At 45.4% G+C, this 19,574-nt stretch overlaps 1 protein-coding gene and 1 long non-coding RNA gene across 5 annotated transcripts in view; one reads left to right on the top strand and one right to left on the bottom strand.

The window, feature by feature from the left end:
* AGRN (agrin) overlaps window positions 1–19,574 on the top strand; it is a 247,505-nt gene that overhangs the window by 15,578 nt on the left and 212,353 nt on the right. The gene's annotated exons all lie outside the window — the stretch shown is intronic.
* On the bottom strand, window positions 2,992–17,121 carry LOC310684022. Its single transcript, XR_014514661.1, has 3 exons — window positions 17,061–17,121; window positions 10,506–10,596; window positions 2,992–3,720 (listed from the first exon to the last, which is right to left on the bottom strand). It is a non-coding gene; the product is annotated as an uncharacterized lncRNA (long non-coding RNA).

Below are 19,574 nucleotides of genomic sequence, written 5' to 3' on the forward strand. Positions count from 1 at the left end.
TTGACTGCCCCGATGTTTCATCTGATGATGAAAATAATATTGCTGATATCCTAATGCTGTGTTATACTAACCTATGGTGCCGGCCGCCTTTGGAATACTGTGTACCGTTCTGGTCGCCTCACCTCAAAAAGGATATTGCAGAGTTGGAAGAGGAACTGAAAGGATCAAGGGGCTAGAGTAACTCCCCTATTAAGGAAGGTTGCAATTCTGGGGACTTTTTAGGTTGGAAAAAATGCGAGTAAGAGGAGACATGATAGAAGTATAGAATTATGCATGGCCTGGAACAGGAGGCAGGGATGGCCACCAACCTTAGATGGCTTAAGAGGGTCAGACGCATTCTTGGAGGAGAGGGCTATTGATGGCTACTAGCTATACTTTGCCTCCACAGCTGGAGGAGCTTCTGCTTATGAAAACCCATTGCTGGAAACCACAGGAGGAGGGAGGGCTCTTGTGTTCAAGTCCTGCTTGTGGGTTTCTCACAGGCATCTGTGAGAACAGGATGCTGGATTTGATGAGCTGTTGGCCTGATCCGGTAGGCTCTTCTTATGCTTTTATGATGTTCTTACTGGTAGGAGGTGGCCCCCAGTATGATCCATGATTAATCCAATGTCGCTTCGGAACATGTGGGCTTGCATTTCTGAAATGTACCTGACTTCATGCTTCTGCCCAAAGGCTGTATTGATTTTTCTGTGTGAGTTTCTTTTTTTAAAAAAAGAAATCCACTTCTCGTGCAGAGCCCACAAATTCAGCCCAAGGAGCAGGTGAGCAAATAAGACAGAAGGCTGCTGGAATCCTGGTTGAGCCAGCAAATAAACATTCCAGTCAGTCTTTGCCTCTACTCCTCTTTCTGGGGCCTCTGAAACAAACAAGAAAGAAGGGGGGGGGGAAAGCCTCCTAAAGACTTGAGGCTGAAATGAGCTTCTCGTCATTATTATTAGTATTACTAGAACATTTTTATCCCTCTCTTCAGCTGAGAAAATTTCCCAGAGTAGCTTACATACAATTTGTACCTTTTAATTTTTTTAAAAAAATACATTTCTACAACAATAATAAACTGCAGTGGTTAAAAAAAAAGCTGTACAATTAAATGTAAGACAGCCCCTGTCCTCAGGTTTACAATCCAAGAGATATGACACAAAAGGAGGAGGAAGAGGAGGGAAGAAAAAAATCCAGGCCAGGCACCCAAAAGGCTCAGGGGCCAAATCTGATTTTTCAAGGGCTTCCATTATGCTTCTAAGGTATTAGAAGTCTGGGAAACTTTGGCATATGCATTTGATTCTTGAACTGGTGACTCTTTGGTTCAGAGCTGAGATTTCTAATGTTCTGTATCGGCTTCCCTCTTCTTTTCCTTCACTCATTTGAAAGGTCCTTCCCCCTCACCCGACCTGACTAATCCCTCTCTGATTTCCCATCAGGATGAGTGTCTATTTCCTTCCGATTGTTGGCTGCAAAGAAAGTTGAGTATTTTTTGTGTACGGCCCAAGTGCGGCTGACTCTCAAGTTGAGGTTTCTGTGGAAGGAAACGGAGATAAGAAAGAGGGGGCCGGGGAGAGACAGACTGCCCTGTGAGGGCAAAATGTCGACATTCCTGTATGCAGGGCGATCTCGGTTCATTCCTGGGGATTTGACTCAGCTGCAATTGTTGCTCTCTTAGTCATGTGGACCTTGAACCAAGCCGCAGAGCTTTGTGTCGCTTGGGGTCAGGCACCTATCAAGCTGGTGGTGCCTCATGTTCTGTCGCACCTGTGGGATACAGCAATGTGAGTGGCAAATTCAGAAATGTGTGGTCTCTTCGTGATGGCTACAGCCACACTCCCTTCTGCGATTGTTCAAGATTGGCTCCATTCAGCATAAAGGGTGAGAAGATTTCTTCTCAGTGGCTATAGGGCTCCCCTTTCATGCTGATGGGGTGGCTCTAGGGCCCTGGAGAGCACGCTGCAGAACTATAATCATCATCAATACATGCATCTTAATTTAAACGTATAAATCTTTACAAGTCATCCAGATAGGAATTTACATGAAGCTGACGTTTATAAGAACTGTGTTCAAATGTAGCCAGGGCAGCAAGGTCCTTGCTTCGTTGCAGAATAGATGGTGGGTGTTCCTGCTTCCAGGCTCCAAGTGCAAGGCTTTCAAAATCCACTTCTGTTGTCCTGCCATTAATCCCCACGCTGCAGGAATATAATTTAGAAGCCCATGGACATCTGTAGATATCAGTGGTTTTGCCAGTACAAATTTGACACAGAAAACAACTTCAGACCAAAAGAATATATCAGTGGATATGCCCACATAATTTCCAAACATTGCACCTCTAGAATCTATCTGTATAAGACGGTGCAATCCAATTTTCTAAATCAGTTCTGATCTTCCTTCCTAATCTCTGCTGCATCACAGTGAACCATGGTTTAGCATGATGTGCTCAATCCCATCCTGACCTCAAGCTTGTATGCTCCCCTCTCCCTTTCGTGTCATTGAAGAAAAATTCGGAAGCTTTCACTTCTGTTGTTGGTTAACTTTGGCTTGTTGTGCTATCAGAGCCTGACAGACTGTGGTTAATCTTTAACTATGGTTTGTCTGAAACGAGCCAACTTTAAACTGTGGACCTAGACATCACATTTCAGCTGAAAACTAGGAGACATTTCTTGATGAATGAAAGCAGTTTCCTAGAGGGATGAGTAGGAGGGTGACTCTCCTAGGGGGTCTTTAAGCTGAGGCTGGACAGCAGTTGGGGAAACTCTGCCTCTGGATTTATCCAGAGGTCAGACTAGATTGCCTGCAGGGGTCCCTTCCACCTCTGATTATACCCCAGGTCAATCAGGATTCCTGCCCTACCTCATGATTAGAAACAAGTTTCCAGATATCAGTACTTGTAGGGGAGAGGAGGAGGAAGTGGTGGGAATAATTTAAACGAGGGCATACAGAATGCCATTTGATGTATAATCCAGTCTGTGGTAGGTCCTGCTGAAACCTTGGTTTTATTTTTACAGATCGCTCAATGTTACTGGGTTAACATCTGTCTCTACATGTAACATCGTCTTATTTGAACATCTTGAACACCTGAAGAAGGACTCTGTATAGGGCACTTAACCTGATCAAAGAAATATTACTTGTTTGATTTTTGCGAATTTTAATCAGCGGCATGATTAAATCTGCATAAATCTTGCATATCAATAAAAGTACAGTTATGGAGCAAAGAGCCTCTATTTGTCTTTAGATGATGCATGCCTGTGTTGAGAAGAGGCATTCATTCTTTTCTGTGCACAAGGATGGGCGGATGCCTCTTCTAAAAGCTATCTGCAGCATTCGTAGGTACGTAACAATTTCTTTACCCTTCCCAGAGTGGTGTACATAAAATAAATTGAAGCAAGACTGCCCACTGGCTTACAGTCTAAAAAACACGACCCAAGAGGGAGAAGAGATGTGGAGGGAAGAGGGGGAAAGCCCAGATTCAGAAATAGTTGTTATAATGACCATCTGGCATAGAAACAGTTCCTGTTGGAGCTGGTCTTTTAGCATCACTGATGGAATGAACCCTGCAAATGGGGTTGGTAAGTTTTGGTATTCTGGTCATGTGTGGTTCATATATTGGGGGGAAACACAGCCCCTGTTCTGATTGCTGCTCTTCTGTTTCGTGTCTTGATCGTCTTGAGCTGAGCTTTGCCTATATACTTGCATGGACCATCATATTTTCATAGGAGACCATCTTTCAGTTTCCCCTACCTAAAAGACAAGAGGTATGTGGTTACATAAAGAAGAGGGCATTTTTGGAGGTGGCACCCCAATTATGGAATGCCCTCCCCAGCACTATTTGCCTTGTGCTGCCTACATTAAAATCCTGATCGTGCCAAGTGAAGATCTTTTAGTTTTCCTAAGCCTTCTAGATTTTAGGCCTTGGAGCATATTATTTTTGCTGGGTTCTGAATATGTTTGTGTTCGTCTTTTGGCAAAATAGTGAACTGATAAAAATAAAATAAAATAACGCCTGCCCTCCATGTTTTGCGAGGAGAAGAACCTTTGACCCAAGAACTTCTGTGTTCTTGATTACTTCATCATACCCAGCCTTCAAGGAGGATAAAACATGGGGCCATTTTGTGCTCCCAACAACCCTGTGAAGTTGGCCAGGTTGAGAGTTCATAACTAGCATAGAGCACCATGGCCAGCTGGAGTCTTGGTACCCTATCCATCCTAGCATGCTGGCTATTTTTAAAATTTACTTTATTTATTTCACAGAATTTATAGGACACTCAATTGTAAAAAAAAAAAGCAAACCTCTTAAGTGGTTTATAAAAAGAATAAAGCATCCATAAAAGATATTTTTATAAACAACTTATTTAAAACATTCAACCGATGATAAACTAAAAACCAGATTAAAACACATTTCAGCATTCTGTGTGTGTGGATAAGCTTGCCTAAATGAAAATGTTTTCAGCAAGCACCAAAAAGAGTTCAGTGACGGCGCCTGCCTGATGTCAATAGACAGGGAGTTCTAAAGTGTGGGTGATGCCAGACTTACAATTTCCTACAGGTATTATGTGGCACCTGCAACCCAGCTGCGCGGATTAAAGTGCTTGAGTGGGCACTTTAATATGGGTAAAGTGATCTCGCAGGTAAACTGGCCACAAGCTGTTAAGGGCACCTTGAGAACACCTTGAGCTTTTAGAACAGCCTTCCCCAGCTGCACTGGCTGGGGCTGATGGGAATTGTAGTTGCAAACATTAGGAGAGCACCAGGTTGGAGAAGCCTGCCTTGCGACTTGTCTGCATGATGAGTTTGTGTGTATGTTTCCACTTTTATTTATTTGCTCTCTTCCTGCCTGTTCTTTATTACTTTCCATCCTCCTTTTCTTCCTTCTCTCCCCTTGCATAGGCTCCCTCTTAATACTGAGAGGCTTTGTTCTTGTAAAGCGGCCCGTGCAAAATTCCCTTTTCAGAGTCCTTAAAAGAGCTTGTAAGAGTCTCCTGGAGGGTGGCTCTGAGCAAGGAAATCGCTGGCATGGAGGCCAGCGGTTGGTGAATCCGGGGTCCCGTTCTTTCCCATGCTCCTGCCCCTGAGCGCGGCATCTCTCTCTCTGGAAAGCCTCCTGCTTTTCTCTCTCTTAATCCTTCCTTGGCCTTTTTTGTGGTGGTGTTCCTTCCCCCCCCCCCCAACCGATCCTTTTGGAGGCCTTGTTTCCTTAAAATGTGGGGTTCTGTTGTTCTTTTTGGCGTGAACGGGCTTCCACTGCATCTTCGAAAGAGGCTGAGAAAGTTCCTCCAGCAGCTGTGAAAAATGGTAGCTTAGCTATGAGGAACTCCTGCTGCTCAGATTATTATGGGTGGAAGTTTCTGGGGTGGGGAGGGGGCTTAAATAGCTGTGGAGGCTTCAGGGGGATACTGGATGCCTGCCTGCTGCATGATACATATTAGAATATTTGCCCTCCTCAAAAAAACCTCCCACAATTAGCATCTGTCTAAATTAAACCAGAAAGATTTATTTTTCAATTTGGAAAGTTGTGTGTTTGTTTTCTTTCAGAATAATAGGCAGGTGTACTCTCTGCAACTGAATGATTCCTTGCAACTGAAATAACCATCTATGGCCCTCCAGACCTCTCTATCTGGCCCTTGGAATGCTCCCCTCACCACAACCCTCACCAACCCTGCCTTACACCTTCCTTGAGTGCTTTTGCCTGTCTGTACTATGCCTTTGATCTCTGATCATGTATGTAGAAAACAGCCTAGTGTACAAATTTGCATTTATTCTCCCCACGTACTTGGGCCTTTGGCCACACCCACCATAAGTCTTCAGCCCCTGGAAGGTTGCTGAGAAGGAGATACAGCCCTCAGGATGAAAGGGGTTCTCCACCTCTCTGTGAGACCAATACCAAAACAAAGCAGGAAATCAGTACAGTGGTACCTCTGGTTACGTACTTAATTCGTTCCGGAGGTCTGTTCTGAACCTGAAATTGTTCTTAACCTGAAGCACCACTTTAGCTAATGGGGCCTCCCACTGCTGCTGCACCGCCACTGTGCGATTTCTCTTCTCATCCTGAAGCAAAGTTCTTAACCCGAGGTACTATTTCTGGGTTAGCGGAGTCTGTAACCTGAAGCGTATGTAACCTGAGGTACCACTGTATATAGCACTGAGTGGGTGGGGCTAGTACCTTCTCTTTCTGATCTACTTGGTTTTACCTGCAGGGATTGGTTTAGGTTATTTCATGTGACTGCATGAATCTGACACCCCTACTGTCTGCAAAGTGGTGTCATAGAATAGAATCAAAGAATTGCAGAGTTGGAAGGGACCACGAAGGCCATCTAATGCAGGAATCTTTTGCCCAATGTGGCAAACCCACAATTAATGAGATTAAGAGTCTCATTCTCTATCTGCTGAGCCATCTGTTTGCTGTCGTCCACCTAAGACTTTACCACTTTGTTCCACAGCCTGCCTTATTAATGGGCCCGTTGGCCACTATGACCAAAGACTGTGGCAGCACGATGTGAACCACAGCTGGATGTGGAGTGGGGTTGCGTTTTAATCTTGCGTAGGAGGAAATTTGTCTGCTTCTTGCTGTTGCCTCCTACCCACTGCACATGGAATTTTCTTCTCCTTCCCCTCTGTGGGATCAGTAAAGACAACTTCTCTGGTTAATGACCCAGATGTCTTTTTTAATTTTTTTAAACTCCTCTGTTTCCGTCTCTTCTTCTCCCACCCCTCCCACCCCCCGAGCCCCCACTTCCACTCCCGACCGTTCTTGCTCTGGTAGCCTGATGCAATTTTGTCAGGCTATTTGGCCTGTGGCCCATGAGCTACTTCTGTTTTGAGAAGAAACATGTAATGTTAACAATTGGCTTGGCCAGTGCCTTGGGGTCACTATTGAAGATCTTGGCAACATCCGGCCCTCCTTTTCAGAATCACAACTCTCTTTTTTTGGTGGGGCGGGGGCTATACAAGAACTTTGATCTTAATGCAGTCTTTCCCAACCTGATGCCCTCCAGCTGTTTTAGACTGCAACTCCCAACAGCCATAGCACCTCCCATCTGAGATGCTAGAGGGGTACAGTCTGGGACCTCCGACGCAAATGCATGCAAGGTGACCATATCCGAAAAGCAAGGGGAACACCAACCTCCAACTTTACTGTGCAAATTTTAGCATGTGGAGTGAAAGAGAGAAACCCTGGTCTCACTCGAGCCCTAAACTACACTTCTCTGGTAAATTCTGTTTTGATATGTTCAACCTAGAATCTTTTGAGTTTTCTTTTAATTATTACTTCCCGGATCGCCTTACCCCACTTGACCGCTATAATCTGCAGAACTGACATTGTTACAAGTGTCACATAATACCGATTCAGGACTTGTAAGAAACCAATAGTAGTGTGGTAGAACCTACATTTTGGAACTCTCTGCCTACTGACATCACATTTTGTTTAGGCAAGCCTGTATCAACGTGTACAACGTTGGCATGTGTTTTAATCTCTTTTTAGCTTCCTATTGATTTCCATTATCTTTCGAATGTTTTAAAATACCTTTTATTGGTCATTTCAGTGTTTGCATTTTTTAATTTTTTATTGCAAACCGCTCAGAGGTTTTATTGCAATCGTGCGGCATATAAATTTTGCTGAATACCAAGACATTCGGCCGAAGACTGTCTTCCTCTTCCATCTCCAGCTTGTGTCCTCTTTACTGTGCGCTGCTGTCGTGAAGCCCCTGGGGAAACCAGGCACCTCCACAGAGCTTGCCTGGGCTTGCCGTTTTCCCTCACAGCCTTGCCCTGAAGTGTGAGTTCGGCTTTGGCGTGTTTACCTTTGTTATATGTTCCGTATGCATCTGTGTTTACAAACCCACATTCCTCGAACATGACTCCCAGGGACACCCAGGAACAAATTTGAGGGGAGGACCCTTCTCTAATCAAAAGGGTCTCGGAGAATCCATTTTGATCTTTTTTCAGCTGGCACATCCCACTTCCTCTCCTCCCTCATCAAAATTGCCTCTCTTTAATTTTTCTATATATCTGCCTCTTCAGCTATACACTGAGCCACTCTCTTTGATTAGCGGGGAAATACGATTCGAGACGCTTCAATTATTTATGCCCAATTTGGTTAATTCCCTGAGTGGGCTCTTTTGACGCCAAACTACAAAGTCAGTTAATATTCCCCCCCCCCCCCAGAAAAGAAACCTAAAAGAGCATGTGGAAGGTAGTGTTTCTTCCCTCCCCCTCTCCTATAAATGTTCCCTTTTCTCCCTTTCCCCCTTCCCCAAAACTCAGTTTTACCCCCTGTTGACTTTAAAATCTAGCAAAGTTTGAACATGAGCTCAACAGGGACCTCATCACTATTTTCCAGTCTACATAACACAAGTTTTGCATAAGATTTTTTTTCCACAGTGATATTCATCAAGCTGATGGGGCGATAATTGTAGGCTTGGCTTTCTTTCTTTTTTTCCTCCTTGTAAATGGAGATGATGATGAATCCCAGTCTTTGGGGGTTGGGGGGGGGAGGAACACCCAGTGGAATGAAGAGGATTAAAACATACACACACCTAGACAGAAAAATATAGACACCTGCTAATCAAGGTGTATTCTTCGGAAAGGTCAGTTGAAATGGCATTTTCTGGTAGTGCCTTATTATCTCTGAGGGAAAGTGAGATACATTCTTAATGTCACAATGTGGTGCAAATGACTATGGTTCAAGCATATTAAAGTTTCTCATTAGGATTTAGATTAGCATTTAGGTTAAGTTACGGAAGGCTCAACCTTGACAGTTTCAGAACCCTGGGCAAGTTCTTGAGACAGACAAGGCTGCCATTTTGATTGTTAAGACCCTCTTGGGCACTGTCTCATCCAGGCCACCAGTAAGAACGTTACCTTAAGCAAGGTGGTGGCCTCACTTGCTTTCAGATTGTACCCTGAAACCAAGACGCTCTGTAGAGTTTCAACAGGTAGCCGACACCGCTGGCTTTTTGGCATCTGTCTGTCTCAAGAGACAATGGAGTGCGCTTCCTGGGGTGAAGTCAAACCGCTGTGTTATCAGCACCAAAATGACCTGTCCCTGGGGTAAACCCCTGGGCAGTATGTATGGAGGCCCTGGGCTGCCCAGATGACAAGACCTACCCTCCACCCCGGCGGTCCAGAGGAAGACAGAGCAATATATTTGGCACCAGCTTGGCTGCAGGAGTTGCTTGAAGGAGGCATTCAAGGCGCCATCCAACCATCTTAGGGACACCACTCTGGATTTGTGTAGGTTTTCCTCCTTAGCCTTTTCTTCTGAACATACCCCACAAGGCAGCTGAGGCTTAGGATGAGTTTTCCTTTTCCTTTTCCTCACTGACCTTTTCCTTCCCAGGTTGACAAGCCCCTCAGGACAGCACAGGCAGAAACTGCCTTCTTGACCATTGGACCCACTATTATTGGTCTTATCTGCTCAAGCCAGTCTTTGCATGCAGGGGAAGTCTGTAATTCACCAAGGGTTGGAGACCCGTTGGCTATAATCACCTGTCTCTTAGTCACTGTGGACAATGGGCCTTGTAGTCCAACATCATCCGGTGACTCAAAACTGGAGAATAGGACTGAGAGGCAGGTTTATCAGCTTGGTAAGAACTAGGTTCTCTATAGGTGTGGGTTTTGGAACCTCTGCTTGTTGCATGACGGGCAGGAACGAGCCTTCCTAAAGACAGCTAAGTGATATGCTGGACTTTGTTAAGGAGGCATGGGGCTTTGGCAAGGTCTGGGCTTAATGGTCGGGGGTCCCTTTACCTTTCTAAAGCCCTTCTTCCCAAAGCTGGGAAAGCACTAACTAGGCTTTGAGAAGGAGGACCCTGTCAGAGCCCTCACAACTCCTTCCTAAAGCCCAGCACGCTTACCTGGCTTTGGGAAGGTGGGGGCCACTTGTGTTGGACCACCCTGCCTTAAACCCTTTCCTTCTAGCTCCCTTCATTTCTCCGCCTTCTTTTCTTCCTCCTCCTCCTTCCCTCTGTTCTGCTATGGCATTGCGGCTCTAAATATTCCTACAAGACTTGCGGTAAATTCATTCCCATCTAATATTAGTCTACCTCTGCCTGGACTCTCTCCCCCCCCCTTTTATTTTTGGCAGAGGATGTTAATTAGCCTAAAGTGATCCAGAGGACTGGCTGTGCCTTTGCCTATTTTGATTTGCAGCTGATTTTATTGTGTCTGTGTTTGTGTATGTCTGTCGCAGGGTGGGGGTGCAGAGACATAAAGAAGCAGAGTTGGGGGGGGGGGGGTTGACTGAGCGTTGTTCTTTCCCGCCAGCCTTAAGGGATTTTTTTGAACTGCTTGACATTTTCCTTTCTTTATGGATGTCCATTGCAACCATTTGGCGGCCTGCGTTAGGAACCGGTCCAAGCTAGTGGAGAGAACTCAACCATCTTAAAAGATCAAAGATGCCCTGGTTAGCTGCTGGTAGCTCACATAGGTATCCTATAGAAAGGTGCCCTTACAACTTGGCAGGGCCTGGTTCAATGGGGCAGTGGGGCACTGTCTCACCTACCTCAGTCTGACCTCAGCCAGAAACCCACCTGCCTGCTTTCTTACTTGCAACCTGTCCAGGGTGTTGTCCTGGCTGTCAGTGTCGTCCTCCATAGTCTCAGTTTTGCCCCTTGAAGAAGTCTGCAGATAAGAGGATGGAGGCATAACTAATGTGAGTTTGCTCTGCCCCCCATTGGCCCTGGATGATTGGTCTCCCCACCTTTCACTCAGCACTGTCCGTACTCAGTTGGGACCATTTGTCTATCTAGTTAGGTATTTGTTTTTGTTTTAAAATTAATTTATTAACAAGCAGCAGCAACAAAAGTTGCAAGCATAACAAAAAGAAAAGAAACAAAAGAGTCAGAAATGTAAACCACAAAGGGTCACAGCCTGGAAGGACAAAAAGCACAAAGAATGCAGAGCAGCTCCAAAGGGATGATAAGTATTAACTCTTACCAAGGTTCCCTAGCTCAGTACACTGTCTTCAGGGTTTCAGACAAGGGGCACCCACAACTCTGGCAGTGTGGTGGGGAAGGGGCTTAAAGAGAAAATGCAAACGAATCAATAGTGTGTATTGCTGGCAAACACAGGTGCTCTGAGCAAACCTAAAAGGGGGCGTCTGGTTGGAAGCTATTAAAGGGAGCATCAAGGGGCCAATCTCTGGTGTGGATGGAGTTGTGCAAGTCAACTGGAGCTGTAAACAGCCCACTTGGGATCTGTGTTCAGTCTGAAAACATCAGATTGCTGTGAGCAAGTGCATGCTGCTCTTAGATTTTGCAGGATTGTAGGGTTGTCTGCTTGCTCCTGCATGGTAGTTTCATGTATATGGTGGTTTCTGTTGATTGCCCTTGGTTTTCCCCTGTATTTTAAAGAACTACATAGGAAGCTGCCTAACGTGAGCTAGTGTCACCGGTCCATCTAGCTCAGCATTGGCTGCACTGACTGGCAGCAGCCCTCCTTGGTTTCAGGCATGAGCGATTTCCCAGCTCTGTTTGGAGATGCTGGGGATTGAACTCTGGGGCCTTTTTCAAAGAAAGCACATACCGTATTTTTCGCTCTATAAGATGCACCAGACCACAAGACGCACCTAGTTTTTGGAGGAGGAAATAAGAAAAAAAATATTCTGAATCTCAGAAGCCAGAACAGCAAGAGGGATCGCTGCGCAGTGAAAGCAACAATCCCTCTTGCTGTTCTGGCTTCTGGGATAGCTGCGCAGCCTGCATTCGCTCCATAAGACGCACACACATTTCCCCTTACTTTTTAGGTGGGGAAAAGTAAGTCTTATAGAGCAAAAAATACGGTACTTCACCGCTATGCCATGACCGTTCATATGAGTATGCTCTGCACACACATCCCTGACTGCAACCCTGGAGAGCTGCTGCCAGTCAGAGTGGACAACACTAACCCCATTCTCTTCTGTTTTCAAAATAAAGTTTCTGCTGCGTATAGTAATAGAGGAAAAACCACAAGATTGAGCGTGTCTGTGTGTGGGGAGAACTCCCTAATGGTAGAAATGCTAATGATTTATTTTTCAGAGAGAGCCGAAGGGGGCAAAGGAGTTTTAAGCTGAGTTTTAAATTAGTCCCCCAGCCATTTTTCCTCCTCCCAAGCAAACGGCAAACAGGTTCCTTAATCTATTTCTCATGCTCTCGCCTCTCTTTCTGTCTCCTTTTGTTTTTGCTGGTGCTGAATTTCTTTCCCTTTTTTTTTTTAAAGCTGCTGAGCGGGATCTCATTACAGGCAACACGATTAGCATATAGTTTAACTGGAGTGCCTAGTGCCCTACATCTTCAAAGCGGGGAAGTTGGGAGAAAATGACCCAAGAAACATCCAAAGCGATTAATAAAGCTCTGCAGACTGTATCTTGGCGAGATCATAAACACTGCGGAGGAAACAGCGGGCAGCTCTTGTGGGTGGGTGGGAAGGCGCTCTGGCACTTTGCTTCCAGTGAGATCATTTGATTTAATTTCAGCCCTTCATCTGCTGGAACCAGTTTGGCTCCCCCCCCCCCCTTTTAAACACAGAACCTGTGCAGCAGACAGGTACTCAAAAGGAGCCGCATCATCTAATGAAGGTAGAGGGGTTTTTCCTCCTGAGGTGGGGGGTTGCCCCCCTGCCCAGTGCTCTGACCCTCAGGATTGTAGTCACTGCTATAGATGTGATTAAGGTAGATCTGTTTATTTCAGGACATCTCTCCTGTTGCATTGTAAATAGAACTTAGTTTGAGTTAACCCTCAATTTCTTCTAACATGGTAGATGCTATTCATGGGGGATCAGTGCCTACTATCCACAGTGACTATATTCTTCTCGACTAGGTGGGCTGCTGGCCTGATCCAGCAGGAAGCTGCTTATATAGGAGCTGGGGAAAGTGCTGTGAACCTCATCAGATCTGCCTCTCTCTTCTCTGCCGCCTCCGATGCTCCCTCTGTTTATTAATATTTTAGCTGTTAATTTTTGGGGCCAGAGCTACATTGTACTACCTACCGTGCTTGCCATGGTTAAATCCAGGATTGCAAAACCTTGACTAATTAGCCATGGTTAGCGTTCAGCTGGGCGCACGGGTATTGCTTAATGTAATTAAAGCCCAGGCTTGCAAACCGCATCTTCAGCTCAAGAACCATGGTTAGCGCTGAATTCAGTGCCCATGTTGCAAAGCTGTTCACTGTCTCTCAGGGTTAAGTCAGCAGGCACCGTTAACCTCAGCTATACAGAGCTGAGCCTCCAGGATCCTCAATCTCTTGGCTGTCTTTTCATGAAGTCCAAATTCACTTACCTTTTGGCAGGTAGTGAAGTGGTAGTGGCACACCTCTCTGCAAACCACATTATTTAATATGCTCTCTTTGAGCCCTGCTACATACCGTAATCCCAGATATGCAGGGACAATTGGAAACCTCTGACAGAAAAGGCCTGCTGTAAGGTTCGGCTTAGTATTTCTGTGACAACTTTATATCAGTGAGAGATAAAGAACCACCAGCCTGCGTTTAGCTCAGTGTTTGTATCCTTCTTGCAAATTGAAAAAATAATAATACACATTTTTGGCAACCCTCTTCCCTACCCATAATCTGATTTCTGTAGTTTAATTCTTCACACTTTCATGATTAAGCCCCATGTTTCAAAAACTGGATTCCTGTACATTGGTACCTCTGGTTACATACTTAATTCGTTCCAGAGGTCCGTTCTTAACCTGAAACTGTTCTTAACCTGAAGCACCACTTTATCTAATGGGGCCTCCTGCTGCTGCTGCGCTGCCAGAGCACGATTTCTGTTCTCATCCTCAAGCAAAGTTCTTAACCTGAAGCACTATTTCTGGGTTAGCAGAGTCTGTAACCTGAAGCGTATGTAACCCGAGGTACCACTGTATACCCCCACTGTGACCCTAATAAGTCACCTGCCTACCTGCTCATTTAAGTAGCCTTGCAGGAGCAAGGCGTCTGTCTTGCATGCAGAAGGGCCCAGGGTTTGACCCTCAGCATCTCCAGGAAGGGCTGGGAAAGACTTCCCGAATCTCTGAAGAGCCGCTGCCGGTTAGTGTAGACATTCCTGAGCTAGATAGACCAATGCCCTAACTCGGTGGTTCCCACTTAGGGATCCGGGGACCCCTGGGGCTCCATGGCACCATCCACTGCCAGGGACTTACTTATCTTGCACAGTGAAAGCCTTCCACGGATCATCCATCCTCTGCCCATAACCAGGGCCTGCTTGCTGGCAGGGAAAAATTTGGGAAAGAGTTGCTGGATGGCAAGTGAGCTAGGATTGGGCACAAACCTCTGGCACAGTTTCTTAGGGCTCTTGCGATATGTAAGCACCATATAAGGTCTACCCTTTGAGTAGTGTTGGTTTTTTAAATCAAAACAGAAGACACAACATATACATGCAGTTTATTCTATCTCATTTTCTGAACTACTGCTATCATTTTAAATTTCTTCTTGCTCTTCCTCTTTGTCATTTTTTTCATGGACTTCTAAAAAATGGCTTTGGGAAAAAACCATTTCCCCCGGTTTTCTCCCAGGCCTTTCTGTCTCTACTTGAGCACAGCCGGGGCAAAGCATAAGGCAATTTTTTGCATGCCAGGCCCAGAGGTAACCAACATCCAGTTACGGAATAGTATGTTGCACTAAGGCTCAAACTGTGTTTGAAAGGAAAAGGAGTGTGTGTGTTTTTTTTAATTGAACTTGTTATTATATATTATAAACCACATGATGGTAAGAGCTTTCTAAACAGTTTACAAAAATATACAACAGAATATTAAAATGATTGATAAAACACAGCTAAAAGCAGGTATTTAAGAGTATTCAAAAGATGATTAAAGTCAGCAGTGGTTAAAAAGAAGTAAACCACATGCAGCTTCTACGTGTTCAGATGGGCTGGCTGTAATGAAAATGTTTTGAGCAGTTGCCGGAAAGAGCACCTGCCTGGTGTCAGTTGGCAAGCAGCTTCAAAGTGTGGGTGCTGGAAGGCCTGGAAAAAAAATGGGAAAAATGGGGACGGGGGGGAGGGAACAGGTTTTTTCCAAAGCCTTTTTTCCCCCCAGGAAAAATTGGGGGGGGGGGAATAGTGTGTGGAATACTCAAACTATATCAAACTATTTTTTTCAATTTTTCTGGAAAAAAAAGGGCTTTGGGGGAAGAAAAGGAAAAAAACTGTTTTCCCCCCAGTTTTTCCCCATGTTTACTCAGCAGTATATTGCTGATGTTACCAACATTACAGAATTCCAGCTGTTTTCTATTCAGTCTTCACCAATACGTTCTCAAGCCCCAACCAAGCCTTCACCTATGTCTTGAAGGTGCAAGATCCATCAGTTAGCAGAACCATATGCTGTAAAGTTTTGCTAAAATGTACCACCTCAGATTGCAAGTAAGGAATACCATGTTTGAATACTCTCTCATATAAAAAAGCCTTCTGCATATAGAACACTTGCAAGTTAGGGACACAATTGCTTTTTAATTATTTATTCAGTTGTAGTGGAGCAATGGATACAAGTTTTTCCTACTGTCCTGGGATTGGAAATTTGTGGTAATATCACAAATTTTATGGTCTGTTTTTCAGTGTGCCTAAAATCCTTTGCTTATTAGAGGCTACCCCACATTTTGTTCAAAAATTGCTTTGCACAGGTAACTACCATAGAGTTATCTAAATTTTCAAAGGTAGGGGTCCGTAGCTTGGCTTTTGAAAAATAGGGCCTCCTCAGTAATGAGCTAATTGGGAACCACTGGCCTAACACATTTTCCTATGTCCCTGAGTCTGATTAATTGTTGCTCTGTTTATTCTTGGCATAGATTTCATTTTTTGTTATGAAATTATCCCTGCCTCTCTCCAAGCCCTTCCCCACCCTATTTCTCCCCCCCCCTTTCCCTCTCCCATAGTGTGTCTGGCTTCTTATATTTAAATATCTCCTGATCTCTTTATGTATGAAGAGGTGATGCCCAGACCTGTGTCCAGAGGCAATATAGCATTCCGCTCATAGCTGGGGAATGCATGTTTCGGAAAAGACGGCTCTCAGGGCCTGAGGGCCTGATCTCTGCAAAGGAGGGTGAGGTAGGAAGAGAGAATATGGATGTTCCTGGGTGTTCCTGCCCAAGCCACCATTGGAGCAAAGGCACAGCTCAATTGGCACGGGTGGCATGGACTGGCACATACCTGCCAAATGTCTGGAGGAGGGGAAACTTTGCAGAGTGTGCATGAGGCTGCGCCAGGAAATTTTGGGTTGGCTTAACGTAACATCAGAAGAGCCCTGCAGGGAGGATCTGGTCATAAGGCCAGATCTAGTCCAGCTTCCTGTTCTCACCTTGGTCAACCAGATGCCTCAACGGGAAGCGTGGAAGCTAGGACACAAAACACTACCGCACTTTCCCCTCCTGCAGGTTCCAGCAATTTGCCGACATATCTGTAACACAGTGTTGGTCTGCCAATGGGCCTGGTGTCTGAAGCCAGCTCCCTGTAGTGTACAGTGGTACCTTGGCTTAAGTACTTAATTCGTTCTGGAGGTCCGTTCTTAACCTGAAACTGTTCTTAACCTGAAGCACCACTTTAGCTAATGGGCCCCCCCGCTGCTGCCGTTCCGCCAGAGCACGATTTCTGTTCTCATCCTGAAGCAAAGTTCTTAACCCGAGATACTATTTCTGGGTTAGCGGAGTCTGTAACCTGAAGCGTATGTAACCCGAGGTACCACTCTATTCAGCCTCTGAAGTGTAGCGGGGGAACTTTTCCAACCTGAGGGCCATATTCCCTTCTGAACAACCTCCTGGGGGCCGTATGCCGGGGTGGGTGGGGCCAGAGGCAAAAGTGGGTGGAGCAATGAACATGCCGTTTACATTTGTACTGTAGGCTGGTTTCTAGATTCTCCCCTCCCTCTTCCCATCCTGTATCCTCCATCCAGGCAAGCGAGAGGCTTTGTGGGAGTTGAAGGACACATTCCAGCAGAAAGAAACACTCCAGGAGGGAGTGCAAGGAAGGCCAGTGAGCCGGGCAGGGGTTGTGGCCTGTGGAGAGTTTCAAGGGCCTGAGAGAAAAGCCTGGAGGGCCACATTTGACTCCTGAGCCCTACAAAGAATCTGGGGAACTGTAGCAGGGACAGATTTCAGTAAAAATTCACAATAATTCATTACCTGTATATTTAACCGTATTGTTGGCATTTGTCTGCCTCGAGAGACAATGGAGTGCGCCTCCGGGGGTGAATTCCAACTGCCGCATTAGCAGTACTGCAGTGGCCGCCTCAGGGCAGAAATCTAGGCAGTGTGTATGTGGGTCCTGGGCTGCCCTGACAAAAAGACCTCCCGTTCGGCTTCCCTGTTGTGGCTGAAAGCAAAGCAGAGCAATACGTTTGGCCCTAGCTTGGCTGCAGGAGTTGCCGGAAGTAGACATTCAAGGTGCCATCTAACTATCTTAGGGACTTTGCTCCAGATTTGTGTAGGGTTTACTCCTGAGCCTTTTCTTCTCTTTTCAGATCTTTAGCCAAGCCCCTTCTGGCAGGCAAATAAATTTGGCAACTGTAGTTACCACCCCTGTAGGAAGGTAAACTGTAATTGTGATAGGTGGGCAGGAATAATACTACCACAAGGTAGTATGCTTTTCTTTTCGTGAGGAGGAGGAGGCCATTGTAATGCTTGGGGGTTTCCTGTATAACCTGCAGGAGTTAGAGCTCCTATTATTGTTAGAGACTGTGGGATTTTCCAAGCAGCTTCAGAGACAAGAGGGGCTGCCAAGATCCTAGATCCCTTTTCTTGGAGAAGTGGATGCAACTCTAGGCTGATTCCAGGCATATCAATAAAGTGTTCAAGGCTGATTTGCAGGGTGGGGAGGTTTCGGCTGAGGATACGTCTGAGTGGTTGTGCTTCAGACTGAATGCTTTCACAGCAGACTTCCTCATTGTTATAATTATTTATCAATTGCTTTATTTGATTTCTTAGCAGTGCTGTGCCCTAAAGGCCCCAACTGCCCTATACATCTAAAGCACATTTATATCGCTTTAAAACAGTCATGGTTTTCCCCATAGAATCCTGGGAAACTATTATTTTCTAATAATAATAATAATTTTTTATTTGTATCCCGCCCTCCCCTGCCGGAGCTGGGCTCAGAGCGGCTAGCATCATTTTAATAACATAATATACATAAAAACAAGCAATCAATCTATTAAAATGCATCCCAAATAAATCAGATTTAAATTAAACTAAACAAGTGGCAGTCCTCAGGTTAAATTGAGGTCCCCTGCCCATGCATTAAATCTTAAATTTAAGGAATTTGAAAATACAGTGCTTTACATTCCCCCCCCCCCCACAAGAATAGTGTGTGTCCAAAAATGTGTATGCATATGTATTTCAAGTGTCAAGGTGGAGAGGTAAAGGTAAAGGTACCCCTGCCCGTACGGGCCAGTCTTGACAGACTCTAGGGTTGTGCGCCCATCTCACTCAAAGAGGCCAAGGGCCAGCGCTGTCCGAAGACACTTCCGGGTCACGTGGCCAGCATGACATCGCTGCTCTGGCGAGCCAGAGCCGCACACGGAAACGCCGTTTACCTTCCCGCTAGTAAGCGGTCCCTATTTATCTACTTGCACCCAGGGGTGCTTTTGAACTGCTAGGTTGGCAGGCGCTGGGACCGAACAGCGGGAGCGCACCCCGCCGCGGGGATTCGAACCGCCGACCTTTCGATCGGCAAGCCCTAGGCACTGAGGCTTTAACCCACAGCGCCACCAAATACTCTTGAACCCCAAACTCTCTTTGTCCCAGCCAGCATGGCCAGTGGTCCAGGATGATGGGAGTTGTGGTCCAGAATATATCTGGAAGGAGCTACGTTGTGGAAGGCTGCACTACACTAACACTCCCTGCACAGAGAAAATAAGTATATCAGGGAGAGAGCTTTCAGCATAGTGCTTTATCTGTGTGTGTAATTTATATTGTACAAGCAAGTGCAAATATCGCAGTGTCTGGAGTGCTGCGGTTCAGGGTTCTATTCCCCCTCAAGCCCTGCTTTTCTGCTCCCCAACTCATTCCATGGCCACTGAGCATACCCACTCTATTTTGGGCTGCTTTTTTGGGGGGGGGGTAGCTGTCAACTTTTCCCTTTTCTTGCAAGGAATCCTATTTGGAATAAGGGAATTTCCCTTTAAAAAAGGGAAACGTTGACAGCTATGGATTCTTTCTCCTCTCCACTTGGTTTTTTCCTCCCTCTAAGTAGGTTCTTGTACTGGAAATGTTAGAGTTTTCCCCAGGCTTGCTGAAACATCTTAAGTTGCATATGCACCAGACATTTACAAATCAGGGAAGGATAACAGATCTGTTTGTTTGTTTGTTAAAAATTTGGTACCCCCCTTTCTCCAGAGCGGCAAACAGTTTACAATTTAAAATATTACAGAAATAATACTTAACAGATTCAAAAGCAATGAAAACCGCTTAGTTTTGTTTTTAGGACATCAACAACATTTAAAAGCAGGAGTTAAAATATGTTTAAAGCACATGACTTTCCCAAAAAAATATTTAGAACTGTAGTTTACCCCCCCCCCAGAGCTACAGTTCCCAGCACCCTTAACAAACTACAGTTTATAAAATCCTTGGGCGGGTGGGGGCGATGTGCTTTCAATATATGATGGTTGTGCACAGCCTAGGCTACATAAGGAATGGCGCTCA

Source organism: Podarcis tiliguerta (assembly GCF_965153285.1).
Source record: "Podarcis tiliguerta genome assembly, chromosome: 8".
NCBI lineage: Eukaryota > Metazoa > Chordata > Lepidosauria > Squamata > Lacertidae > Podarcis > Podarcis tiliguerta.